Source organism: Oryx dammah, unplaced genomic scaffold (genome assembly GCF_014754425.2).
Source record: "Oryx dammah isolate SB20612 unplaced genomic scaffold, SCBI_Odam_1.1 HiC_scaffold_11077, whole genome shotgun sequence".
NCBI classification, from domain to species: domain Eukaryota; kingdom Metazoa; phylum Chordata; class Mammalia; order Artiodactyla; family Bovidae; genus Oryx; species Oryx dammah.
The window spans coordinates 1,541,761-1,569,684 of NW_024080471.1; the positions used below are offsets into that span (position 1 = coordinate 1,541,761).

Genomic DNA, 27,924 nt, shown 5'->3' on the forward strand with positions numbered 1-27,924 from the left:
CTGAAGTGACTTAGCATGCACGCATATCAAGATACAGAAAACAGACTTGTGATTGCCAAGGGGAGGGATGGGAAGTTTGGAATTAGCAGATGCAAGCTATTATATATAGGATGGATAAACAACAACAATTTCCTATTGTATAGCACAAGGAACCATATTCAATATCTTGTGATAAAAATGACAAAGGAAAAGAATATGAAAAAGAATATATATATGTAAAACTGAGTAACTTTGCTGCAGAGCAGAAATTAACATGACATGGTAAATCAACTATTCTTCAACACAATTTGTTAATTACTGTGAAAATCATTGGCCGGATGAGTTTAACAGCTTTCACTCTTAGTCTATAAAATTCAAGTAGGTATAGAATTTTTTCACCCAAAGATTAACCTCTCTCACCTCCCATAGCAAGAACAAAAATATCGAGAATTTTAAAATAGCTTTCTTCAAGACTTCCTTGGCAGTCCGTGCTCTCAACGCAACGGGCACTAGTTTGATCCCTGGTTGAAGAACTAAGATCCCACGTGCTGCACAGGACAGCCGAAAGTCTTTTTTGTTTAAAAAATCTTTATTCTTCTCTACCACTAATTCCAATTCGCCCTCAGAGATTTGGGTAGGCCAGGTGTGTTCTCACATCACTTGGAGGTCGTGAACTCAGACGTGGCTTTACTCAGTTAGTGGACGCAGGAACCCTGGGTGTGCTGGATTCGAAGAGGGACACAGCTGAAGGAATGCTTCCTCTGCCACATTTCCGAGCACTGAACTCAAGTGTCCCTCCCACGGATGACAAGATGAGCACAAGAAAAAGGCACGTACACCTTGGGGCAGTGGAAAAACATGTTCATTTGATGTCATCTGTTTCTAATTTCCCGAAAATTTAATTCTAACATGTATAACTTTGAGGCAAGGGGCTTGTTTTGTCTTTTTTGGTGTTGAAAGAGAGTAGGTGGATTTATGTCCACAGTGGACTCTGGCACTGATACAAACTGCAAAAATGCATATATTCCTGAATATGGAGTGATCTGAATTTATACAGCATTGAGTCAGAGGTTCTAGATCCACTTTCCAAATCCAACTGCCTCATCACCATGGCCAACCTCAATTTCTCTGCCTCCAAAATAGGGAAACTAGTTTCTTAAGAATGCTTAAGAGATACTGAGAAATGTTAAAATGTTCACAGACTAATCATGTATTACCCCTAAATAAGTATATCCTGATGTGTGGCATAACAGGGAAACATATTAGTTAATTAGTGATCCATAACTAAGTACCATAAACTAGACAGCTTAAACTATAGCAACTTGAACTGAAAATTTAAATTTAAAATTCTGGAAGCTAGAAGTCCAAGATGAAGGGGCTTCGAGGCTGGATTCTTCTGAGCACTGTGAGGGATGGCCAGGTTCTCCCATTGTGTCTTCACACTGTCTGCCCTCTATGTGTCTGTGTCCAAATTTCCCTTTTACAAATAGACCGGTTATATGGGATTAGGGTCCACCCTAATGACTTCACTTTGATTACCTATATAAAGACCCTATCTCTAAACAAGGTCACATTCTGAGATTCTGGGGGTCAGAACATCCACATATGAATTTTGAGTGGACACAGTTCAATCTATTAATATTATACAGACATGTATATATGTGCATATTATACATATGCATGTATATATGCCATGCATGTTTGCCTGTAACTAGAACCATTCTAATCAATTATCAAGACAATTTAATTATACCACTTTTCACTCCACTTTTAAAGTGTTTTTTACTGAAGTATTATTGATTTACAATGTTGTGTCAATCACTGCCGTAAAGTGACTCAGTTATACATATATATACATTTTCTTATATCTTTTCCATTATGGTTTATCACACAATACTGACTGTAGTTCCCTGTGCTATACATTAGAACCTTGTATTTTATTTCATTTCGCTTCTAAAGTGTCTCATATCCCTAGTAACGTGTGTTTTTAACAGTGTGTAGCACTTTTAATTCTTTCCTTTCTAGATTCATAGCACAGATCGCACTTACATATCCATGCTTCAAGGCTTAACAGAGGTGTTTCTAGTCAAACAGCCTGAAACAAACATTCAAAATAGGGCATTCTTTCCAATGGAGGTAAAGATTATAGTGTAACCAGCAGGAATGTGCAAGCAGGCAATAATTTAATTTAGTAGCTGAGCCAAACCATGATAGTCCACTTGAAAAATAAAGAAATCTGAGAAAGTGATACTGTTACAATTGTTAACTATGGAATGCAAGAACATTTAAACTTCAAGTCATACAAATCCATTTCGTATATTTATTTTTTTAAAGAAATGTTTATTCAGTACATTTGGGGTTTGAGAGCTTGAAAATAACTGAATCTCTTTTCCTGTTATATGCATGTTAACACCAAATGTAAATGCTATTACGTGGTTCCAGTTACCACAGGAACCTGCCTTCATGCTGACTTATTTCTACGCATCTCTCAGAAGGAAATATTCATGGTTCAAGTTTCAATGGATTTGTTTTCACCCTTATGAAATGTACAAAGTGTTCCCCTCTTGAAACTTTTAACAAAAGGTAAAGAATTTGCCAGGATTCTTCAAGTGCTTTTGCTCTTTCATTTTGAAAACCTTCAAATAGTTTTTAAAAGATCATGACTGGTTACAAAGGTTTACCTAAGGCAAATCTGTCATATCAGTCATATCAGGTTAAAATGACAACCAAAAATGAGATGACAGTGCACAGGAGTTTTCCTTTTGGGGATTTTTATTGTAGTCAATAAAACGTAAAATTTACCAATTCTTATGGTGTGATCACTCATCTAGAGCCAGACATCCTGGAATGTGAAGTCAAGTGGGCCTTAGAAAGCATCACTACAAACAAAGCTAGTAGAGGTGATGGAATTCCAGTGGAACTATTTCAAAACCTGAAAGATGATGCTGTGAAAGTGCTGCACTCAATATGCCAACAAATTTGGAAAACTCACCAGTGGCCACAGGACTGGAAAAGGTCAGTTTTCATTCCAATCCCAAAGAAAGGCAATGCCAAAGAATGCTCAAACTACCACACAATTGCACTCATGTCACATGCTAGTAAAGTAATGCTCAAAATTCTCCATGCCAGGCTTCAGCAATACGTGAACCATGAACTTCCTGATGTTCAAGCTGGTTTTAGAAAAGGCAGAGGAACCAGAGATCAAATTGCCAACATCTGCTGGATCATGGAAAAAGCAAGAGAGTTCCAGAAAAACATCTACTGCTTTATTGACTATGCCAAAGCCTTTGACTGTGTGGATCACAACAAACTGTGGAAAATTCTGAAAGAGATGGGAATACCAGACCACCTGACCTGCCTCTTGAGAAATCTGTATGCAGGTCAGGAAGCAACAGTTAGAACTGGACATGGAACAACAGACTGGTTCCAAATAGGAAAAGGAGTACGTCAAGGCTGTATATTGTCCCCCTGCTTATTTAACTTACATTCAGAGTACATCATGAGAAACGCTGGACTGGAAGAAACACAAGCTGGAATCAAGATTGCCGGGAGAAATATCAATAACCTCAGATATGCAGATGACACCACCCTTATGGCAGAAAGTGAAGAGGAGCTAAAAAGCCTCTTGATGAAAGTGAAAGGGGAGCGTCAAAAAGTTGGCTTAAAGCTCAACATTCAGAAAACAAAGATCATGGCATCTGGTCCCAGCACTTCATGGCAAGTAGATGGGGAAACAGAGTCAGACTTTATTTGGGGGGCCTCCAAAATTACTGCAGATGGTGACTGCAGCCATGAAATTAAAAGACGCTTACTCCTTGGAAGAAAAGTTATGACCAACCTAGACAGCATATTCAAAAGCAGAGACATTACTTGGCTAGACCGACTAAGGTCAGTCTAGTCAAGGCTATGGTTTTTCCTGTGGTCATGTATGGATGTGAGAGTTGGACTATGAAGAAGGCTGAGCGCCGAAGAATTGATGCTTCTGAACTGTGGTGTTGGAGAAGACTCTTCAGAGTCCCTTGGACTGCAAGGAGATCCAACCAGTCCATGCTGAAGGAGATCAGCCCTGGGATTTCTTTGGAAGGATTGATGCTAAAGCTGAAACTCCAGTTCTTTGGCCACCTCATGCAAAGAGTTGACTCACTGGAAAAGACTCTGATGCAGGGAGGGATTGGCGGCAGGAGGAGAAGGGGACGACAGAGGGTGAGATGGCTGGATGGCATCACTCACTCTATGGACATGAGTCTGAGTGAACTCCAGGAGTTGGTTATGGACAGGGAGGCCCGGCGTGCTGTGATTCATGGGGTCACAGAGTCGGACATGACTGAGCGAACTGAACTGAACCTTTTTTAAGGTTTCTTTTTTAAGTAACGCCACGATGGCGGAATAGAATAATGTGCGCTCACCTTCTCCTGTGAGAATTCCAAAATTACAACTCACTGCTGAACAACCATCGACAGGAGAATGTTGGATCCCACCAAAAAAAGATACCCCATGTCCAAGGGCAAAGGAGAAGCCCCAGCAAGATGGTAGGAGGGCCAAAGTTGCATTTTAAATTAAACCCCATACCCGCCAGAGACACTCAGAGGGCTGTAGCAAACCATGTGTGCACCAGGACCCAGGGACCCCACAGAGACTGAGCCAGGACTGTGTGTGAGAGCCTCCTGAGGAGGTCCGGGTCGGCAGTGGCCTGCTGCAGGGGCAGGGGCTCTGGGTGCTGCAGACCTGGGTACGGCATAAGCCCTCCTGGGGAAGGTCGCCATTAACCCCACCACAGAGCCGCCAGAACTTACGCAGGACTGGGGAAACATTCTCCTGGAGGGCACAAACAAAACCTTATGTGCACTAGAGCCCAGGAGAAAGGAGCAGGGACCTCACAAGAGACTGACCCAGACTTGCCCAGGAGTGTTCAGGAGTCTCCAGCAGAGGCGTGGGTCGGCAGCGGCCTGCTGCAGGGTTGGGGGCACTGAGTGTAGCAGTGTGTGCATGCAGGGGACCTTTCCATCACCTCCACCATACTTTGGCCTCAGGTCAAACAACAGGGAGGGAACACAGCCCCACCCACCAACAAAAAACCTGATTAAAGGTTTACTGAACATGGCACCACCCATCAGAACAAGACCAGGTTTCCCCCTCAGTCATCTCTCCCACCAGGAAGCTTCCATAAGCCTCTTATCCTTCTCCATCAGAGGGCAGACAGAATGAAGACCACAATCACAGAAATCTAACCAATCTGATCACATGGACCACAGCCTTGTCTAACTCAGTGAAACTATGAGCCATGCCGTGTAGGGCCACCCAAGTCAGACAGGTAATGGTGGAGAGTTCCAACAAAAACGTGGTCCACTGGAGAAGGGAACGGCAAACCACTTCAGTATTCTTGCCTTGAGAACCCCATGAACAGTATGAAATGGCAAAAAGATAGGACACTGAAAGATGAACTCCCCAGGTCAGTAGGTGCCCAATATGCTACTAGAGATCAGTGGAGAAATAACTTCAGAAAGAATGAACAGAAGGAGCCAAAGGAAAACAACACCCAGTTGTGGATGTAACTGGAGATGGAACTAAAGTCCAATGCTGTAAAGAGCAATACTGCATAGGAACCTGGAATGTTAGGTCCATGAATCAAGACATATCGGAGGTGGTCAAACAGGAGTTGGCAAGAGTGAACATTGAAATTTTAGGAATCAGCTAACAAAAATGGACTGGAATGGGTGAATTTAACACAGATGACCATTATATCTACTACTGTGAGCAGGAATCCCTTAGAAGAAATGGAATAGCCATCATGGTCAACAAAAGATATGAAATGCAGTACTTGGATGCAATCTCAAATATGACAGAATGATCTCTGCTTGTTTCCAAGGCAAACCATTCAATATCACAGTAATCCAAGTCTATGCCCCAACCAGTAATGCTGAAGAAGCTGAAGTTGAACAGTTCTATGAAGACCTACAAGACCTTCTAGAACTAACACCCAAAAAAGATGTCCTTTTCATTAGACGGGACTGGAATGCAAAAGTAGGAAGTCAAGAGATCCCTGAAGTAACAGGCAAAATTGGTCTTGGAGTACAAAACAAAGCAAGTCAAAGGCTAATAGAGTTTTGCCAAGAGAACACACTGGTCATAGCAAACACTCTCTTCCAACAACACAAGAGAAGACTCTACACAAGGACATCACCAGATGGTCAATACCAAAATCAGACTGATTATATTCTATGCAGCCAAAGATGAAGAAGCTCTATACAGTCAGTGAAAATAAGACTGGGAGCTGACTGTGGCTCAGATCATGAACTCCTTATTGTCAAATTCAGACTTAAATTGAAGAAAGGAGGGAAAATCACTAGACCACAGAGGTATGACCTAAATCAAATTCCTTATGATTAGACAGTTGAAGTGACAAATAGATTCAAGGGATTAAATCTGATAGAGTGCTTGAAAAACTATGGACAGAGGTTCGTGACATTGTACAGAAGGCAGTGATCAAGACCATCCCCAAGAAAAAGAAATGCAAAAAGGCAAAATGGTTGTCTAAGTAGGCCTTACAAATGGCTGAGAAAAGAGAAATGAAAGGCAAAGGAGAAAAAGAAAGATACACCCATCTGAATACGGAGTTCCAAATAGCAAGGAGAGATTAGAAAGCCTTCCTTAATGATCAGTGCAAAGAAACAGAGGAAAACAATAGAATGGGAAAGACTAGAGATCTCTTCAAGAAAATTAGAGATATCAAGGGAATATTTCATGCTAAGATGGGCTCAATAAAGGACAGAAATGGTATGGACCTAACAGAAGCAGAAGCTATTAAGAAGAGGTAGTAACAATACACAGAAGAACTACACAAAAAAGATCTTCATGACCCAGATAACCACGATGATGTGATCACTCACCTAGAGCCAGACATCCTGGAATGCAAAGTCAAGTGGGCCTTAGGAAGCATCACTATGAACAAAGCTAGTGGAGGTAATGGAATTCCAGTTGAGCTATTTCAAATCCTAAAAGATGATGCTGTGAAAGTGCTGCACTCAATATGCCAACAAATTTGTGGCCACAGGACTGGAAAAGGTCAGTTTTCATTCCAATCCCAAAGAAAGGCAATCCCAAAGAATGCTCAAACTACCACACAATTGCACCCATCTCACATGCTAGCCGGAGAAGGCAATGGCAACCCACTCCAGTACTCTTGCCTGGAAAATCCCATGGACGGAGGAGCCTAGTAGGCTGCAGTCCATGGGGTCTCGAAGAGTTGGACAGGACTGAGCGACTTCACTTTCACTCTTCACTTTCATGCATTGGAGAAGAAAATGGCAACCCACTCCAGTGTTCTTGCCTGGAGTATCCCAGGGACAGCGGAGCCTGGTGGGCTGCCGTCTACGGGGTCACAAAGAGTCAGACACAACTGAGGCGACTTAGCAGCAGCAGCAGCACATGCTAGCAAAAAAAATGTTCCAAATTCTCCAAGCCAGGCTTCAACAGTATGTGAACCGTGAACTTCCAGATGTTCAAGCTGGATTCAGAAAAGACAGAAGAACCAGAGATCAAATTGCCAACATCCACTGGATCATCGAAAAAGCAAGAGAGTTCCAGAAAAACATCTCCTTCTGTTTTATTGACTACGCCAAAGCTTCTGACTGTGTGGATCACAACAAACTGTGGAAAATTCTGAGAGAGATGGGAATACCAGACCACCTGACCTGCCTCTTGAGAAATCTGTATGCAGGTCAGGAATCAACAGTTAGAACTGGACATGGAACAACAGACTGGCTCCAAATCAGAAAGGAGTATGTCAAGGCTGTATATTGTCCCCCTGCTTATTTAACTTATATGCAGAGTACATCATGAGAAACGCTGGGCTGGATGAAACACAAGCTGGAATCAAGATTTCCAGGAGAAATATCAATAACCTCAGATATGCAGATGACACCACTCTTATGGCAGACAGCAAAGAAGAACTAAAGAGCCTCTTGATGAAAGTGAAAGAGGAGAGTGAAAAAGTTGGCTTAAAACTCAACATTCAGAAAACTAAGATCATGGCATCCAATCCCATCACTTCATGGCACATAGATGAGGAAACAATGGAAACAGTGACAGCCTCAATTTTGAGGGGGAGTTCCAAAATCACTGCAGATGGTGACTTCAGCCATGAAATTAAACAGTGCTTCTTCCTTGGAAGAAAAGTTATGACCAACCTAGACAGCATATTAAAAAGCAGAGACATTACTTTGTCAACAAAGGTCTATCTAGTCAAAGCTATGGTTTTTCCAGTAGTCGTGTACGGATGTGAGAGTTGGACTATAAAGAAAGCTGAACGCCAAAGAACTGATGCTTTTGAACTGTGCGGTTGGAGAAAACTCTTGAGAGTCCCTTGGACTGCAAGATCAAACCAGTTCATCCTAAAGGAAATCAGTCCTGAATATTCATTGGAAGGACTGATGCTGAAGCTGAAACTCCAATACTTAAGTCACCTGATGTGAAGAACTGACTCAGTGGAAAAGAGCCTGATACTGGGAAAGACTGAAGGCGGGAGGAGAAGGGGATGATGGAGGATGAGATGGCTGGATGGCATCACCGACTCAATGGACATGAGTTTGAGTAAGCTCTGGGAGCTGGTGATGGACAGGGAGGCCAGGTGTGCTGCAGTCCATGGGGTCACAAAGAGTTGTACACGACTGAGCAACTGAACTGAACTTTTCCTAAATATACAGTACAGAAGTGTTAACTGTATGCAGTGTCGTGCATCAGATCTCTAGAAGTTCCTCATCTTTGAAAATGGATGCCATAACCACTGAGGACTCTCTGCTCCCCTCCCCTCAACCCCTTACACCACCACTATACTCTATGTTTCAAAGACTGACTATCTTTGATGCCTCATATAAGTGGAATCATGCAATATTTATCTTTTTGTGCCTGGCTTACTTCACTTTTCACTTAGTATAAAGTCCTCAAGCTTCATCCATGTTGTAACATGTGATAAGATTTCCCTCCTTTCAAATGTGAGTTATATCCTGTTGTATGTACATACCATCTTTTCTTTATCCATTTATCTGCTGATGAACATTTAGGTTGCTTCCAGCTCTTGGCTACTGTGAATAATCCTGTAATGAACATGGGTGTAAAGCTATCTCTGGAACGTTATTTTCAACTCTTTTGTATATATAGCCAGAAGGAGGACTGCTGGATCATATGATAAATTTATACCAAGGCTTTGACTTAGCTTATGCTAAACCATTTTTAAAATTCATAGCTTTGAAGTATTTTATTATAAAAACCTGGTACTCATATAAATGAATAAGAATTTAAAAGTCATCATACATTTACTTCATTTTTGTTTGACCTCCTAGTAAATCTTTAGCTTCATTGATTTGGGGCACTATATAAGTCTTACACCTAATATCAATGCTGCTTCCCATTTTGTCATTTGGGGTTCAAACCCACGTCTGTAATTGGTACCACTGAAGGCAGATTTCAGTAGACTATGAAAAACTTGTTTTACTTGAGGCTCCAGATGCTTCATGGCTGGCAAAGAGTAATGGCCTACAAATCCTGCAGCAGCAACAGTCAGTCCAACTGCTACCACTGCACTGGCCATGGTACCCGCCTGGCTGCCCTGCCTCCACCAGGAGCTCAGTTCATCCCAGCCCAGCAAGACTGTGTCTCTTTCACAAAGCGATCCAGCCACCACCTCCTCGCCAATCTTTTATCATTTCTTTCCTTCTTCTGACTTTGAGTTTTCTTTGCTCTTCTTTTTCGAAGTCTTTCAGGTAATAGGTTAGGGTGCTTATTTGACTTGTCTTATTTTTGAGGAAGTCTGGAATCGCTATGAACTTCCCTCTTAGAACTGCTTTTGCTGCACCCCATCGATTTTGTAAGGCTGTGTTTTCACTTTCATTTGTCTCAGGGTATTTTCTGCTTATTTCACTGTTGACCCATTGGGTTTTTTAGCAGCATGTTGTTTAGTCTCCGTGCGTTTATTCTTTTCCCATTTTTCTTGCTATGTCTGATTTCCAGTTTCATACCACTGTGGTCAGAAAAGATGTTTGAAATAATTTCTATCCTCCTAGGTCTTTAATTCATTTTGAGTTAACTTTTATATACGGTGAAAAGTAAGGGTCCATGTTAATCCTTTTCACTGTAGGTATCCTGTTTTCTTATTACCACTTGTTAAAGAGACTGTCCTTTCCCCATTGTGTAGCCTTGGCACCTTTGTCAATGAGAAGGTTTATTTCTGGGCTCTCTATTGTCTATATGTCTGTCTTTATGCTAATAAATTATGGGCATTTTTAAGATTATTATTATTTTTTTTTTTTTTGCAGTAGTGGGTCTTCCATGCTGCACGAGGGCTTTCTCTAGTTGTGGTGAGTAGGGGCTACTCTTTGCTGCAGTGCAGACTTCTCATTGTGGTGGCTTCTCTCCTGTTGCAGAGCACAGGCTCTAGGCACGGAGGGTCAGCAGTTGTAGCTCTCAGTCCCTAGAGTGTGGATTCAGTAGTTGTGGCTCACGGGCTCAGTTGCTCCGCTGGATGTGGGATCTTCCCAGACCAAGGATTGAACTCGTGCCCCCTGCATTATAAGGCAGATTCTTAACCACTGGACGACCAAGAAAACCCTCAATTGTTTTAATTACTGTAACTTTGTAATGTTTGAAGTCAAGAAGTGTGAGGCTTCCAACTCTGTACTTCTTTCTCAAGACTGGTTTCACTATTTGGGATCCTTTGAGATTCTGTATGAATTTCTAATTTTTTTCTATGTCTTCAAATATGTTATTGAGATTTTGATAGAGTTTGCAATATATATAGTGACATGTTTTTAGTCCTTTCTCATTTGGTTTTGTGCATCTATTATAGGAATTTTCTTTACCAGAGAACTTATTTCATATGTTTTCGTGATTATGAACTCCCTTGGGTTTTATTTGTCCAAGAAGGTCTTTATTTCTCTTTAACTTCTGAAGGGTAGTTTTGCTGAATATAGCATTTTTAGCTGACAAGTTTTTTTCTTTCTTTCTTTGAATAGATCATTCCACTCCCTTCTGACCTATAGTATTTCTGCTAAGAAATCTGTTGATAATCTTACACGAGTTCCCTTGTGACATAAGTTACTTTTCTCTCGTTTCTCTCGAGATTCTCAGTCTTTGATTTCTGATTGTTTGATCACTTTGCGTGGACATTTTTGGGTTCATCCTAGTTGGATTCTTTTAAGCTTCTTGAATATGGATGTTCATTTCCGTCCTAGATCTGGGAAGGTTCCTGCCATTATTTCTTCAAAGAAGCTGTCTGCTTATCTCTCTCTCCTCTTATAGTATATATTGGTCCATAAATCCCTAAGGCTTTTTCACTTTTCTTCTTCTTTTTTCATTTCATTCCTCTGAACCAATAATTTCAAATGAACTGTCTTAAAGTCACCAATTCTTTCTTCTGCCTGACCAAGTCTGATGTTGATCCCCTCTAGGGAATTTTTCAATTCAGTTACTGTATCCTTCAGTTCCAGAATTTGTTTGGTTCTTTTTTACAGTTTCTCTGTGTTGATATTCTCACTTTGTTCACACATTGCTTTGTTTGTTCTGTTTACTGTGTTCTCTTGCAGTACACTGAGGTTCTTTAAAATGATTATTTTGAATTCTTTGTCAGGTAACCCATTGATCTTTATTTCCTCAGGGTCAGCTTAAGGTTTATTTCGTCCACTTGATTGGTCCATGTTTTGCTTTTTTGTGTGCCATGTTATCTGCCGTGTTATCTTATGATTTTTCACTTAAAAAATCTCCCAGTCTTTATAGATTGGCCTCATAGAGGAAGACTTCCATGAATCATCCCAGCAAGAGATTCTGGAGGCCTTTCAAACCTTTCAGAAGGTTTGCCTCCTCTCTGGGCATGCTGGGAGAAAGTCTGCTGATTTCTTACTCTGAGTCTCTTCCTCCCTCTAATGTCTGTCTGCAGTACTGCAGGTTCTCAGACACTGAGGTCTCCAGGCATCTAAACTATGCCAGATCCCCATCAGTACTCCAAGTCAGGCAAAATAAAAACCAATCCCTTGGGTAGTTCCCCTAAAAGCTGAAAAGTCAAAGGTATGTTCCACTATTCTCTTTCCATTCCAAGGGAGAAGAAGCAAATTGGGCTTTTTTTCCCAATTGCTAGCTTTGCTGGCTTAGGAATGGGGCTGGTGTAGATGGAACCACTTTGCTAATCCATTTCACTGCTGCTATTCTTGTCTTTGGGCTTGTCAAGGCATTCTCATAATGACTTTTGAATTGTATATTGTTATTAAGTCAGTGTTTCTGTCAGACAGTGAATTCTGGAGCTTCTTACTCCATCATCTTTCTGGCCACAGAAAGGTTTATTTATACAATCTCACATTACAGCAAACTCAACAGAAACACAAGAATTTACAGTAACAACTTTGATTTAGAACAAAGAATATGTAACATTTTAAACATCCACTTACCTCTCTCCCTTTTTTTTCTCTTTTTGCATTTAAAGTTTATGAAGCTATCATACTATACACACGGTCTCACCCACCACTTCATCTCTGATTCCAGTCAGGCTACAGTAAAAGGCTCTGTTCATGTGTAAACTGACTTTGTACTGGATAGCACCTCATCTCAAACAGTAAACAGACTTCTCACTTCCTGCTCTGGGAGTTTGTCAGATATCTTCTGAGGCTGGTAGGTGTCACGTGTATGTAACTCAGAAGCAAAGAGGTAAACTTCAGGAGGCAACCATGTGTGTGTGTGTGTGCATGCACATGCTCAGTTGCTCAATCGTGTGTGTGTGTGCACACATGCTCAGTTGCTCAATCGTGTGTGTGTGTGTGTGTGTGTGTGTGTGTGTGTGTGTGCGCACATGCTCAGTTGCTCAATCATGTCCAACTCTGCAACACTATGGACTGTAGCCTGCCAGGCTTTCTGTCTATGTGAGTTTCCAGATAAGAATACTTGAGTTGCCATTTCCTACTCCAGGGGATCTCTCTGACCCAGGGATCACCTCCTGCACTGGCAGGTAGTTCTTTACCAGAGCGACCTGGGAATCCTCGATCCTCTTCAAAGAGGGACAGAAGTTGATAGACAAATGATTCTTTCAGAGTCACTTAGATGTATGATTCAGGGATGCAGACTCTGGAACTCACCAGAAACAGCAATTACCCTCATAGGTAACCAAGTCACTTATGCATCATTGTACTGGCTTTGCCTTCTTCTCCACATGACTCTCTTTATTCCCTCACTTCCTCTCCTTGAGAGCACTTCCCAAATAAACTAGTTATAACAAGCCTTTATCTCGTGGGATAGAGGTAGGCAACCCCAGACTAAGATGCACATTAAGTAAATACAGCCTTATTCTATGGGATGTCCTTTTCTTTCCTATTAACAAGTTTAGGTAGATTTTCTTTTCTACTAGATTGTATTCTTTTTAAAGGTAAAAGGCCTCATTCACTGTATAGTCCCCAATGCATGACCTCATGATTTTAACACATACAATAATTTCCCACCAGGTTTTCCAAATGGCCTTGCTGTTCCTGAATGATTTATTATAAGAGACAATTTTCACAAGCTTGAAAGCTAATCATTTATGCAGAACTTCCTTCATATTCAAATCCATTTTTCTGTTTTGTTTTTTTTTTGTTCAATCCTACCTACTTAGACTTGGTCAAATAAACTTTCCATAGATAATTCATCCCAGATATCCATTCACTGCTGATAATTTGGGGGGCTGTGCTGCATGGCTTGCGAGATCTTAGTTCCCCAACCAGGGACTGAACCTGGCAGTGAAAACACCAATTCTTAACCACTGGATTTCCAGGGAACTCCCCATAAATATACTTTTGAAGCAATCTTTCTATTGAGGTGACAATATGACTGCCAGCAATGTTTTACTAAATTATAGATCCCTATAAGAAAATTAAAACTCTGTATCTTGGATTTCTGTTTCCCATATAAAAACTTTTTAATAAAAACATTCCCCCTGGACTAAAACATTTCTTTATATGACTGCTCCTCCAATACTGAAGCTAAACATACATTTTCCTGACTTTTTAGAAGTAAATCAGTATAATCAAGCAATTAAAAAAAATAAAAGCCTGTCACAATATGACTTTGAATGGCACTTCATAAGTTCAGAATATGATAAAGGAATTAACTCAAAACATAAATAATATAAGCTCCAGTGGTATTCTGTACAAGATAAGAGATACTGTGTTAGTTCTCAATAATCAATACACAATTAAATCAATGCTGAAAATACTTAAAATGTGGGCATACAGATGTCTTTTTAATTGAGACTTTCCTGGTGGCTCAGATGGTAAAGAATCTGCCTACAATGCAGGAAACTTGGGTTTGATCCCTGGGTCAGGAAGATCCCCTGGAGAAGGGAATGGCTACCCATTTCAATATTCTTGCCTGGAGAATCCCATGGACAGAGGAGCCTGGTGGGCTACTGTCCATGGGGTCACAAATAGTTGAACATGACTGAACGACTAACACTTTCACTTTTTTCTAACGAACGTTATCCCAGCTACATTTCTCTAGTGGTTTGTATGACAGGTCTAAACCCTGGCACATGAAACTTGATAACTGGACACACTGGTAAAGGAGGAAGGAAAATGTGACAAAAAGATGCTGCTTGGGGAAGCATACAATCTCCTTTGTTCATCTAACACAGTATGTCAATACCCACAAGTCTCAGCTATGATGTACACTGTCTTCCTGCTCAGTTACTGCAGAAACCCTTACATCAGCTAACACTGAGTCCACAGAATACTGTAAACCTGACGGCCAAGACGTCAGAAAGCAGAGCTTGTGGTCAGCTGTCTTGGAAATACTCACTCCTCCAAAGATACTGCAACTGTTTTCATTTCACCATCTTCCCCATTTGCTGTGAATGCTCATATGTGTGATTCAGATCAAGGCAAAGTCCTACCAAAACTACTCATGGATGTAGAGCTGAGTTAGCCTCTAACACCACACGCCATTAGTACTGGGCTTATATTGCACACTGTGCAAAAGACCCAGAATCCTGGGGATGGAAAGGATTTTAGGGGGCATCTAATCTGAGATTAGATGACTTGTACAAGGTGACAGTGTCAGGGGAAAGACCAGGTCATGAACTCAAGTTGCTCCAGTCATCCACTGTACTGGGAGAAGTCGTTTATCTCGCTCCTACCCAAAATATCTTAATGAACATCCCCGTGTAATGAACAAACTAACATAAAAAACCGTCTCTTACTTAGATGCTTTTACATCATATTTAAACAAGTATCTGGAAATGTATTATTCTAAGAAGAAGAAGAATAATCTGTAACCAAATATACTGAAAAAATATATCCACTTTGACAAATTTCAATTTATAAAACTAATGTAGTTCAGACGTAGACACAAACTTTGCTTGAATGAAGTTTCGCATATCCTCATTCAAAACGCCACATTCATGTATTATCACTAGTAATATAACATTCTACCGGACTCAAAGGTGCAAAAAGACTACCTTGCATGTGGAGAATTACTCTGCCTTACTTACTTAAGTAAGGCAAAACTATTTGGTGTCTTTTTTTTTAAGGCTTTATTTATCTATCTATTTTTGGCCACACCACGGGGCATGTGGGATCTTAGTTCCCTGACCAGGGATTGAACCCACACTCCCTGCAGTGAGTCTTAACCACTGGACCATCAGGAATGCCCCTATTTGGTGTTTCTTAAGGTCAAGCACATGCTTTAGCTTTAAAGTTCCATCCTATGAGGTCAATGCAGGTCCACCAGCCCAAAATGGGACAGTCTTTAATCCAGATCCATCATGAGTCATTTACTCATTTAACACACACAAGTTATTTTTCACAGCACTGGGCTAGATGCTACAGAAGAATAGGAGGTGATTTTGAAAGACACAGACTAGGTACAGGGCACCAACAGCAAGCCAACTTTATACACATTTTCATATAATCTTCACAATAACCCTAGGAGAGAGGTGTTATTATACCTGTTTCACAAAGGAAAGAACAGAGAAAACCTAACCAAAGGTAGCAGAAGGTAGTGCTTTGGAACATCTGCACTCTCACCAAGAATCCTAGCCCATCTCTGTGCCTACCACCACAGCCCTCTGCATTTCAGCAGGGAACTGATGAAGCACTGAAATCTGTTCTGGAGTAGAGTTGATCTTCCTAGACTCAGATTTGATACGTCTCCACAGTATATAGGAGCTTTGACTCTACAACAAGGAAAACTAGTGTCTAGATCCACTCAGAATTCCAAAAATTCACAGGAGTTACAGTCTTTTTGTCTGTAAAACAAAGATCCAAACAGCATCTACATCTCATGTGTTGTTGCATGAGAGGCTGAAATGACTGCAGAGGTATAAAGCACCAGAACAGTGCACATAGTAAGTGCCCAGTTAAAGCTGGCAGCTGCTTCCAAAATTACCATCATTTTTTAGCAACTCTATTCCTCAAAACTGTTTCCTCGGAATATAGTTCCAAAGGAGAAAAAAGCTATGTAATTCACATTCACTATAAGGCTGTCTATAACTGCAAAAAAGGTTTTTTTGATCAGATGTACCATTATCCAACCATAAAATTTTAATTCTGAAAACTGCTTAGAAATACAGAAACATTTAATATAGTAGATTAATGATGAATACAAAAATCAATGCTACAACTACATAAGCTCCATGCAAATAGTCAAGGATGTATCTCAAGGACTACACTTATCTTTTTTCTTTTTTCTTTTTTTTTGGCTGAGCTGAGCAGCTTGTGAGATCTTAGTTCCCTGAAAAGGGATCAAACCCACATCCTTGGCAGTGAAAGTGTGGAGTCCTAACCACTGGACAGCCAGGATTACATTCAAAGGATAACAATTCCAAGGATTACATTCCAAGGCAGAAAAATGAAAACAGCTATAGGATAGTGAAATAACAAATGATTATTTTTCTTTTTAAAAGTTTCCCTTATATTGCTTTTTAAATTTCTGTAATAAAAAAAAAGTGTGTTAAGTTAATTCATAATATACTAAATAGGTATCTATGACATCTGACTTAATAGGAGTCTGTAAGAAAATCAAATCATTCTGAGCCTGCTCTGTAATAATAAAAACAGTACATCCCCTCCACAGAAATATACAGGTTTGTGCTCTTCCCCCAAGTTCCTTACAGCAAGCCACTGTAAACATGTGCCAGTTAAAATTATGCTCCTAGACTAAAATGCTTCAAGGTAGTTTAATGGTTTAAAGCTTCAAGGTGGAGAACGTTTTACTGCTAGGTGGCGCCAGTGGTAAAGAATCCACCTGCCAATGCAGGGAACACAAGAGATGCCGGTTCGACCCCTGGGTTGGGAAGATCCCCTAGAGGAGGGCACGGCAACCAATTCCAGTATTCTTGCCTGGAGAATCCCATGCACAGAGGAGGCTGGCAGGCTACAGTCCATGCGGTCACAAAGAGTCAGACAAGACTGAAGCGACTTAGCATGCACACACACCAGGTTCAAGGGTGCTGTGCTGTACTCAAGGGTAAAGAGAATCAAGGAAAGAAAAGAATTCAAATCTCCTTTGGTTTTAATTTACATGACTCCCAGACATACTAATGGTGTATGAGAAACATCATTCAAAGTTTTCGATGAAGGAAACCAACAGAACTCCAACTCTAGGTTGGTCATTCGGTTCTTTCCTAATCTCTCACCACCACTAATTCAAGCCAGGTGGTGGGATCACAGGTACAAGGAGCAGACAGCCTACAAACCTGTTGTCTCTTCTGCCTAACCCGTGAATCTTGCCAGAAAATATTTTTGCAAATTTATCCAAAGCTTTAAGGATGTCTATTCCCTTTGTGCTAAAATTTTCACTAGAAAGAATTTTTCCTACGAGAACAATTAAGGATGAAAAAAAATGTTTGTCAGGCAAAAAGGGTTTGGGGCAGCAGTGTTAACACTCATTACCTGCTAGTTCTTGAGTGTCACACTACATATGACTCTGGTGCATGCCTGATGTACAGTATTTTTCTTATAACCTAGAAACTACATTTATTCCATTTTAGTGATGAGAAGACTGAGGCTCAGAGAAGTTACTAACTTGCCCCAGGCCACACAACCCATGGGCTTCCCTGGTGTCTCAGTGGTAAAGGATCTGCCTGCCAATGCAGGAGACACGGGTTCAATCCCTGGGTCAAGAAGATCCCCTGGGAGGAGGGCATGGCAACCCACCCACTCCAGTATTCTTGTCTGAGAAATTCCATGGACGGAGGAGCCTGGTGGGCTACAGCCCGTGGAGTAGCAAAAGAGTCAGTGGCGACTTAGCGATTAAACACCACCACCACAACCATTAAATGACAGAGCCAGAACCTAAATCTGGGACAATCTGAATAGAAACATTAGGTTCCTCTCAACGAACGACCACCTAAAAAATGTTATAAAATGTCATAAAGAGGAAGTGTTAGTTGCTCTGTTGTGTCCAATTCTTTGTGACCCCATGGACTGTAGCCCACCAGGCTCCTCTATCCATGGGATTCTCCAGGCAAGAGTACTGGAGTGGGTTGCCATTCCCTTCTCCAGGGGATCATCCCGACCCAGGAATCAAACTCAGGTCTCCTGCATTGCAGGCGGATTCTTTACTGTCTGAGCAAAAAAAGAAAAAATGTCATAATGTTTAAGCAAATCATATGTCAAGGTTAATATTATAGAGCTATTTAAAATCCTGTTCTTATCCATTCATCTGCTGATGGACATCTAGAAAGCTGTGGTACATATACACAATGGAGTATTACTCAGCCATTAAAAAGAATACATTTGAATCAGTTCTGATGAGATGGATGAAACCGGAGCCGATTATACAGAGTGAAGTAAGCCAGAAAGAAAAACACCAATACAGTATACTAACACATATATATGGAATTTAGAAAGATGGCAATGATGACCCTGTATGCAGGACAGCAAAAAAGACACAGATGTGTATAGCGGACTTTTGGACTCAGAGGGAGAGGGAGAGGGTGAGATGATTTGGGAGAATGGCATTGAAACATGTATAATACCATGTAAGAATCGAATCGCCAGTCTATGTCCGATGCAGGATACGGCATGCTTGGGGCTGGTACATGGGGATGACCCAGAGAGATGTTGTGGGGAGGGGGGTGGGAGGGGAGTTCATGTTTGGGAACGCATGTACACCCATGGTGGATTCATGTCAATGTATGGCAAAACCAATACAGAATTGTAAAGTAAAATAAAAAATAAATAAATAAAAATAAAATCCTGTTCTTCAAGAATCTTTAATGAGATGGAAAATACCCATGATACCAAAGCATTTGTCGCTCAGTTGTGTCCGACTCTTTGAGACCCCATCGACTACAACCTGTCAGGCCCCCCTGTCCATGGGATTCTCTAGGCAAGAATAGTGGAATGGGTTTCCATTTCCTTCAAAGAAGGGAGGTATGATCCCAGTTTAGAATTGAGACACAAGTCACACGGGGATAAGAACCTTATCTATCTTGGTTTTGTCTCCCCCCCCCCAAAGCCCAATACTGTCCCTGACATGTAGCAGGAACTCAGTATCTGTTGCTAAAATAAATTACGTGTGAGCATAGTTTTTAGAGACCAGGAAAAAAAATACCCAAAATGTTATCAGTGGTTACTGCTGGATTCTAGATTTAGGGATGCCTTTTGGTTTTTCTTTTTTACATCTGTTTGTATTTTCAAATATTCTATAAATTTGTATTACTTTCAGAATCTGGAAAAAAAACATAATGGCTAATTTTCAAGTCTTATATTTAAGCATCTTCCTATACAAGAGATGTAGTTAAGCTCCAGATCAACTCAATATGCAGACTAATACATGATATATCTTGGTCACAGTTACAGAAAAACTACTTCAGAGCTAGAAAGTGATCATTATCTTTTTATATGCTAGTATCATAAATGGGAACAGGATTTAATATGTGTTACAAATATAAATGGTTTCATCAGCTACAGTTATCAGTAGTGTATTAGGTAGTAAATGTATTTATAAAACTATAACATCCACAAAATGTGTCTATTAATGGTTTGTGCACTTTGTATATTAAATGCTGGTGCCACAAGGATTAAAAATCAAATGTGGTGGCTTTTGCAGCAGAATGAGGGTTTCTTGCCAAGGTCATCCCCACACACTGCAAATCTACTATGGAGCAGTACTGAAACAGTGCCTCATCTCAGGTGGTTTATTAAGCATGTTACCTAAAGGAATATTTATGGTCACTATTATCCCATGCATTTTTAAAAAATACTTATTTATTTATTTGGCTCTACCTGGTCTTAGTTGCAGCATGCGGGATCTTTAGTTATCACATGTGGGATCTAGCTCTCCCAACCAGTGATCAGATGGAACCTAGACCCCCTGCATTGAGAGCTTGGAGTCTTAGACCACCAGGGAAGCCCCACCCCCACCCCCCGCCATGCATTTTTAAAGGACTAGATTTTTAAATAAACAGTATAAACTAAGGATGAGCCAAGTGGTATTTTTATTAGCTCATCATTCTGGGAAATTTCAAACAGCAAAACATGGCACAAATCTGATGATAATTCTATTATCAAACTGCCTCCAAAATGACTTCATTTTCTAAACAAATTCTGGCTTCACTGGCCAGATGCTATTGCAGTGACCACTCTAAAAAAACCCTAAAGGGAAAAAGCATGAACTACACTGAACCAGTCTATTTTAAAAGCAACTTGAGACGTGTGGTGGGCCGGAAGGAAGAGGGAGAGAGAAGAGAAAGAGTATCTTAGAGTAATAAAAGGTAAAATGTGGAGGGATGGACTGGGCGTTTGGGACTAGTACCTGCACACTATCCACATACAGAAAGGATAACAACACGGCCCCACTGTACAGCAGAGGGGACTATATTCAATATCCTGGGATAAACCGTAATGGAGAAGAATATAAAAAAGAATGTCTGTGTGTGTAGAACTGAGTCACTTTGCTGTACAGCAGAAATCAACACTACACTGTAACTTAACTATACTTCAATTTTAAAATACATTAAATATAATAAGATATCATTAATAATAAGATATATTAAAAATAATAAGATGTTTCTTAAAAGGTAAAATGGATGTGTTATGCTGTATAATTTTCAATGGGAAAAAAAAAAGCACTTGACAGGCAGAAAAGAATGAAGGAGAAAAAGACAGCTACAGTACTGTCTTAGTAGTTAGTACTAAGTCTTAGTGCTGTCTTAGTACTTAGTTACCGGCCCTAAGTCCTTTTTTCAATAGGTGTAAAAACACAAGAATCGCTTTCCATGATCAAAGGTGTTTTCTCTTTGGAAATTAGGTTTATTCCTGAACTAAGCCAAGAAGAAATTCCACCAACATAACACTACCAAATAATCTAGATTTCCAGGAGTTATCAATGCAGGTCAAAGTCTCTGATGCGGGTAAGCTTTTACATCAGGACAACCTGGTGTTTCTGTCACAGTGACCTCAGCTTTCCCCTTGTGAGGAAACTATGGGTTGGATCACTGGATCCATTCTGATTCCCTTCTTCCTTGCCTCCTTCTACTAGAAGCTGGAAATGAAGTCTCCTTCTTTCCCAGAATCCTTGTAGCAAAGAGTGGCCAAAGAAATACAGATGGAAGTTCCAGGAGAGAGACTTCTTTGTCACATAATCTTGAATAAAAAACCATTTTTGTTCTCTGCCCTTTTCCCTGCAGAGACCACAGGCTCATCTCAAGGTAGAGTCCTAGCCAGACTGCACCAATGAGGCCACAGCCACCACTTGTTTGGCTCCCTGAAGCCCCTGAGTAGTTCTTAGGGCCTCGACCTCTCAGCTCCAGATTTTTTTTGTTTCATCAGGAAAATAACCCCCTGGCTTGTTTAAGCCACTCTGCGTTGGGTTTTCTCTTAGTCGCAGCCAGATACATTCCTGCCTGTTAAAATCATCGATAGGACAAACTTTGTATGTTTTAACTTATCAATGATCAACTTAACCAAAGTCCCAAAAGTCTTCACAGAGGTAAGACTGACAGAGAGCACTGACTCCCTGCATCTGTCACAGCATCCTCCCAGGACCCTGCAAAGGACGAAATTAGGACCCCAACCCAGGTCAGCCCGAGAGCAGTTCCCGAGCTCTTTACTGCTGGGCTCTACAACCTCTGATGTATTTTCTTTTAGCTTATAAACAGTCTGAACCTTCAGTTCTGCTCTCTAACTCTACTACACTTGTCCTAATAAACTACTCTGATTGGAAGAAGACTTTCACTGTGGGCAGGGGCAATTCGTATGCAGTTGTTTTTGTTTTTTAAAAAGAGAGAAAAACTTCCTTGGTGGTCCAGTGGTTAAGACTTTGCTTTCCAATGCAGGGGGCTCATGTTCCATCCCTGGCCAGGGAGCTTGGATCCCACCTGCCTCCAGGCCAAAACACTGAAACATTAAAAAAAAAAAAACGGAAACAACACTGTAACAAATTCAATAAAAACTTTTTAAAATGGTCCACATCAAAAAAAAAAAAATCTTAAAAAAAAAAAAACCTGGCAAGCATTTGCTTTCTAGTGTTTTGAAATCCCTCTCCATCTAGTGTTTTGAAATCCCTCTCTATCACGTGGCACAGGGCTGTTGTGACCAAACACTGTGTGCCTGGCCCTGGGCTCAGCATTTCACCCGCATCACCTCCTTCTGTGCTCACAACATCCCTGGAAGACATATCTACCATGGTCCCCACTGTATAGATAAACAAATAGAACATGTTACCCCAGGCCCCCAGCATTTTCTTCAAAGGCGCCAGTGAATAACAAGTTCAGAGCAACATCAAACCACAAGGGAGAGTAACTGATTCTGAGGCTTGTCTTCAGTAAAAACAATAGAAAAGACTGGCTTCAGACCATTTAAGGAATGAAAAATTCTCAAGGCAAGAACCATCACAGCTAAAGACAGTGCAAAGACCTCTCATCCAGCACAAAAGGTAAAACTCCGCATTCGTGTCCAATACAGCTTTTCTCATTATGTACTTAACCACCTTCACCAGGGGCTAATACGCCGGATACACTGTGAGCTACCAGGAAGGCCAATAATAATATTTAGGTAGCTGTGAATGCTCATTTATCATTTTAATAAATGAACCATTTATTTAATTCATTTAATTCATTTTCCAGTATGCTAGATTTTCATTTTCAATAGAAAAATGTGTACTTTATGAACTATAGTTTATAATGAATATGGTTATTACTGATTTATCCAGCACTTCCTATGTGGCCAGCGCTGTGATGTTTTACATACATTTTTATTCTCTAAATAGTCACAACCACCACAGGATGTAGGTATGCTCCTACATCAGAATCCTACATCACCCTCTTTCAGAAATGGGCTGCAGGTAATGAGTTTTCTCAAGCTCCCTACTTAAAGGTAAGACCAAGACTCAAATTCAGATCTGGCCAAGAGTCCTTTGCTTTCAACTACTAGGCTTCATAAAGTTATTGCATCTGTTCTTAATGTTTACTAGCTTTTATCAAGCCCTAGCTAGAAAACTCTATCCAGCTTAGCTCTTGTTTTCATTTTCAGCACTCCTTCATTTTCATATATTTTGGCTTCACCTCTCTCACAAAAACATCTAAAAAATTATTATCTATTTACCAAGGCATAAGACAATCTTCACTAAAGTTTGCCAGATTAAAAAGATATGTAATTATGTAACTGCTGCTCTTACTTTTAATCAACCGTGTGATCAGCTGTTTTAGTAACTAGTTCTGTTTCTCAAGCAAACAGCAGTCAATGAATCCTGTTGTGCCCATCACTGTCAACATGTAAAAACATGTTTTGCTTCGTTTTTAATTTTTTTTTTATGGCTGTGCCACATGGCATGTAGGATCGATCTTAGCTCCCCAACTAGGGATCAAACCCACGCCCCCTGCATTGACTGGAAGCACACAAAGTCTTAACCACTGGACCACCAGGGAAGTCCCCAAAACATGGCTTTTAAAGTCTTTAACAGCAATATCCTAAAAGCCCACCAGACATCAACCTCAATTTATAAAAACAGGAGGTCACTGCCTCATTCACCGCCAATACTTCTTTCTACAATAACATATGAGGGATTCCGAACTCTGAAAATGCCTATGAGTCTAAACTTTATATAGGAGCTTTCAATTGTATGGTATGTGTATACATTTTTCAATGTAAAAATAAAAATATAATCATAAGATATAAAACAATCCCAAAAGAAAAAAAAAGGAAAAGTCTAAAGTTAACAAATTCCATGTTTGTCTCTCAGAACGTTGGCCAGCACCAGGGCTATATTTCTGACTCTTCTTACCCACTGATTTGCTACATTCTCCCAGACTTTCCTCTAGACCACTCTCCTTCCTCTTTGTAAACCATAACTCACATTTAATTGACTTAATCAATACTACTACCCCACACGAAGTTATGAAGTCTAAATTCTGAATATCAGTATTAAGTAAATCAAGAACAATTTTTCATTATTATAATATTGCCCATGTATCTATGCCAAGGTCGACCATCCTCATCAAAACCTTAAACTTGAAAATGAATTTCCATTTACAAAACTGCTGACTAATAAAATCAGTAATATTCATTTAGATTCAAGCAACAATCTCAGATACTCTGCATGGCTGTTCCAAAGTAATTATCAGCCAAAAAACAAAAGCAAAAACTTAAAAACTAGTGATTTTTTCCTACATTTGTTTTAGTCCTAGTGGATTTTATGTGTTATCAATTCTTTGAGGAGTCAATGATCATCCAAGACTGGCATTCATTTCTTTAACCACTACCCTATTGCCCGTATTTTAAGCTCACTGAATTTTTGGTCCATTGCGTAGAAGAATTTCTCTACTAATAAAAATACAACCCATTAAACATTAACTTACCCCCAGGACAGTCTCTCTGGAAACAAATTCCAAGCATTATAATCACCAATTTGTACTATGTAGACTTAAAGGCAGAGAATCTTATTTATCCTGATTTAAACTAGGAACCTGTACACATTTTAAGGCAACTATGTGAAGAAAAATGGCAAATCCAAATTCACAATAATCAGAAGCCCAACCAGGAAAATAAAGACCTTTCTTAATTGGCACTTTTCAAACAAAAAGCTTCCCACCCCAGACATCTAACAATATTAAAATATTTGTTGACTTTCCAAACTCCTACCTCATTTTACTTCTGCAATTATAGAAATGCAAACTTTTTCCCCTAGCTATTCAAATATATAGACTGTCAGAAATTGTGCTAGGCATTAGAAATAGATTTAATCCATGCTATAGTATTTATTATTAATAATAATGAAATAATAAAAAGCAACTGATTATATATATATATTAGGGCTTCCCTGGTAGCTCAGACAGTAAAGCATCTGCCTGCAATGCAGGAGACCTGGGTTCAATCCCCAGGTCGGGAAGATCCCCTAGAGAAGGAAATGGCAACCAACTCCAGTACTCTTGCCTAGAAAATTCCATGGATGGAGGAGCCTGGTAGGCTACAATCCGGGGGATTGCAAAGAGTCAGACACATCTAAGCAACTTGACTGGCACTGATATATATTAAGCTGTTACTGTTTACAAAATGGTATGGCAAGTTTTTGTTCATTAGGCATTATTTCTTTTAATTCTCACAAAACTCTAAGAAAGGTATAATACTAGCATCAGTCCCATTTTACAGATGGGCAAACTGAGACAGAGAGGTGTCCACAAACTGTCCCAAGATTCCACAGGGATTTGAACCTAACTCTGAGTGATTCCAGTTGCCCACACTTGCTTTAACCACCTAGTATCAAGCAATGAGACACATGACTATGTGTGGTTCAGAAAACTAGTCTTACTCCTTATTCCATGGGGTGGTTCTCTAGAGCCTGTTATACCAGATGAAGTAAATCGGAAAGAGAAAAACAAACATCATATATTAATGCACGGAATCTAGAAAAATGGTACTGATGAGCCTATACGCAGGGCAGGAACAGAGATGCAGACGGTGACAACAGACGTGGACACAGCAGAGGAAGGAGCAGGCGAGACACAGACAGAGAGCAGCACTGAAACATAGACCTTACCAGGGGTAAAGACAGGTAGCTAGGGGGAAGTTGCTGTATAACACGGGGAGCTCAGCCCGGCGCTCTGTGACAACCTAGAGGGGTGGGATAGGGCGCAGGGCGGGAAGGAGGTTCAAACAGAGAGGGGACGTATGTATGTTTATGGCCGATTCACACTGTTGTGTGGCAGAAACCAACACAACACTGTAAAGCAATCATCCTCCAGTTAAAAATTTTCAAAAAAAGAAAAAGATAAAACCTGGTGGCTCTAACAGAATTTGACTCTGGGAAGCATGCATGACAAAATTTCTTGGTACACACTGCACCAAGTTCTATCGTCAAATGTGTTCAAATTTACTTTCCTAGAAGGTGTAACTCACTTACCAGTGACTGTGAAAAGTTAAAGCCCTATGTTAAATTATTAAAGACTTCTTTGGAGTTGAAGTGTGAATATTTCATTAATGCGTAGGTTGCTGAAGAAATGCAAACTCTTGAGACGCTTAAGAAACTATCCCAACAAAGCAATTTTAAACTGTCTCGTGTCAGAATATCATATCTACAAAGGGAAGAGCCTTCAAATTTTTAAACATGCCTCACCCATATTTCATTTTATTCTAAATGGAAATTAATTCAAAAAAGAAATCCACTTCTAAAGCTCACGTTATGCAAGAGAGCTTCCTAGATGCTTACATCACTTGCCTGTGTGTATGGGCATAGGCAAGACAGGTGAAGAAAACATAGTATTATTAGAAGAGCCATCTGTCCTCACAACCCTCCAGATGAACAAAACAAGAAACTTGCTGAAAGGAGAGGTATGTGTGTTAACAGTTCAACATAAACAATCTTACACCAATATTTTTTCTGAATAAATTTAATATTTTGTTTTAAAATAGGAACTAGGCAAAAAGAACCAGGGAACAAACGAAATAACTAAAACAAGTTACTGAAATGCAACTGGGGTTTTAATGTCCAAATCTACTTTGCAATATTCCTATATGAAGAGTTTATCTCAGAAGTAACTCTCCTAGGATGTTACATAATTTAAAAGAGGAAAAAAAAAGAGGGGGAAAGACAGAGACAGGACAAGCACAGGGATGTTTATCAATAAAAATAAGCAACAAGAGAGACAAGTTCGCAGCTCATCCAAAAAACGCCTGCCAAATACTCTTGCTATTTGTTTCCTCCAAGTTATTGTTTTGGAAAACATCTTGTTCTGTCTTAAAATAACCTGCTTAATTGTTCTAAAAAACCACTGCATTTCCATAGAGGGCTAAAGAGCTCCCACGTTTCGATGCACTAACTGATAAAGTCGAAATAAGTTATGCACCAAGCCAAAAGCGAGCTAGAAAGCTCCTACCCTCCCTGACGTAAGGACACCAGCTACTGAATGAATCCACCACTGCACCCTCAGTGAAACGCCTAGTCCCTCTGTGGTATTTGAAGAACAATCATTCAAACTACCTTATTTCTCTAGATGATGGAAATGAGCCACACTGGCGATTACAAGTATGCTAGTAATTAACATTTTTAGAGAAGATCAAAATGACCTTGGACATTTTAGTATTCACTCTAAGAATCCCAATCCTCCCATTAAGAATCAGAATTTGATCCCCGTCCTACATGGTTAAAGCTGTTACGACTAGGAAAGTCCCAGAGAAACGAGAAAGTTAAAAAAAAAAAAAAAAAAACCCCCAAGTTGTGAAAGGCAAAGTCTGAGATCCATAATACGGAAAGATTTTTATGAACCAAGTGTAACTCAAGATGTGTTTTATAAGCGTGTCAGGCGATGAACACACACTGTCCTCCAACCCAGCAGACTCCCTGACACCATCCCCACGCTTTGGCCGCTCACCCCCATCCTGGCCCCTCTCACTCCGGGGTGGAGGGTGGGGGGCGGGAACTCCTGTCTTAAGCCTTGACATCTGCGGAGCGTTTCCCAATAGCGAGACAAGGCCCCTCAGCTGGAGGAAGTGGATACTG

At 40.3% G+C, this 27,924-nt stretch overlaps 1 protein-coding gene and 1 long non-coding RNA gene across 5 annotated transcripts in view; both read right to left on the bottom strand.

Annotated features, from left to right (window-relative positions):
* The window catches only part of LOC120860451 (protein bicaudal C homolog 1), a 354,826-nt gene that overhangs the window by 326,189 nt on the left and 713 nt on the right, over positions 1-27,924 (bottom strand). The window lies entirely within an intron of this gene.
* LOC120860456 lies at positions 9,219-12,697 on the bottom strand. The gene is made up of 2 exons (XR_005720328.1): positions 12,592-12,697; positions 9,219-12,561 (listed from the first exon to the last, which is right to left on the bottom strand). It is a non-coding gene; the product is annotated as an uncharacterized LOC120860456 (long non-coding RNA).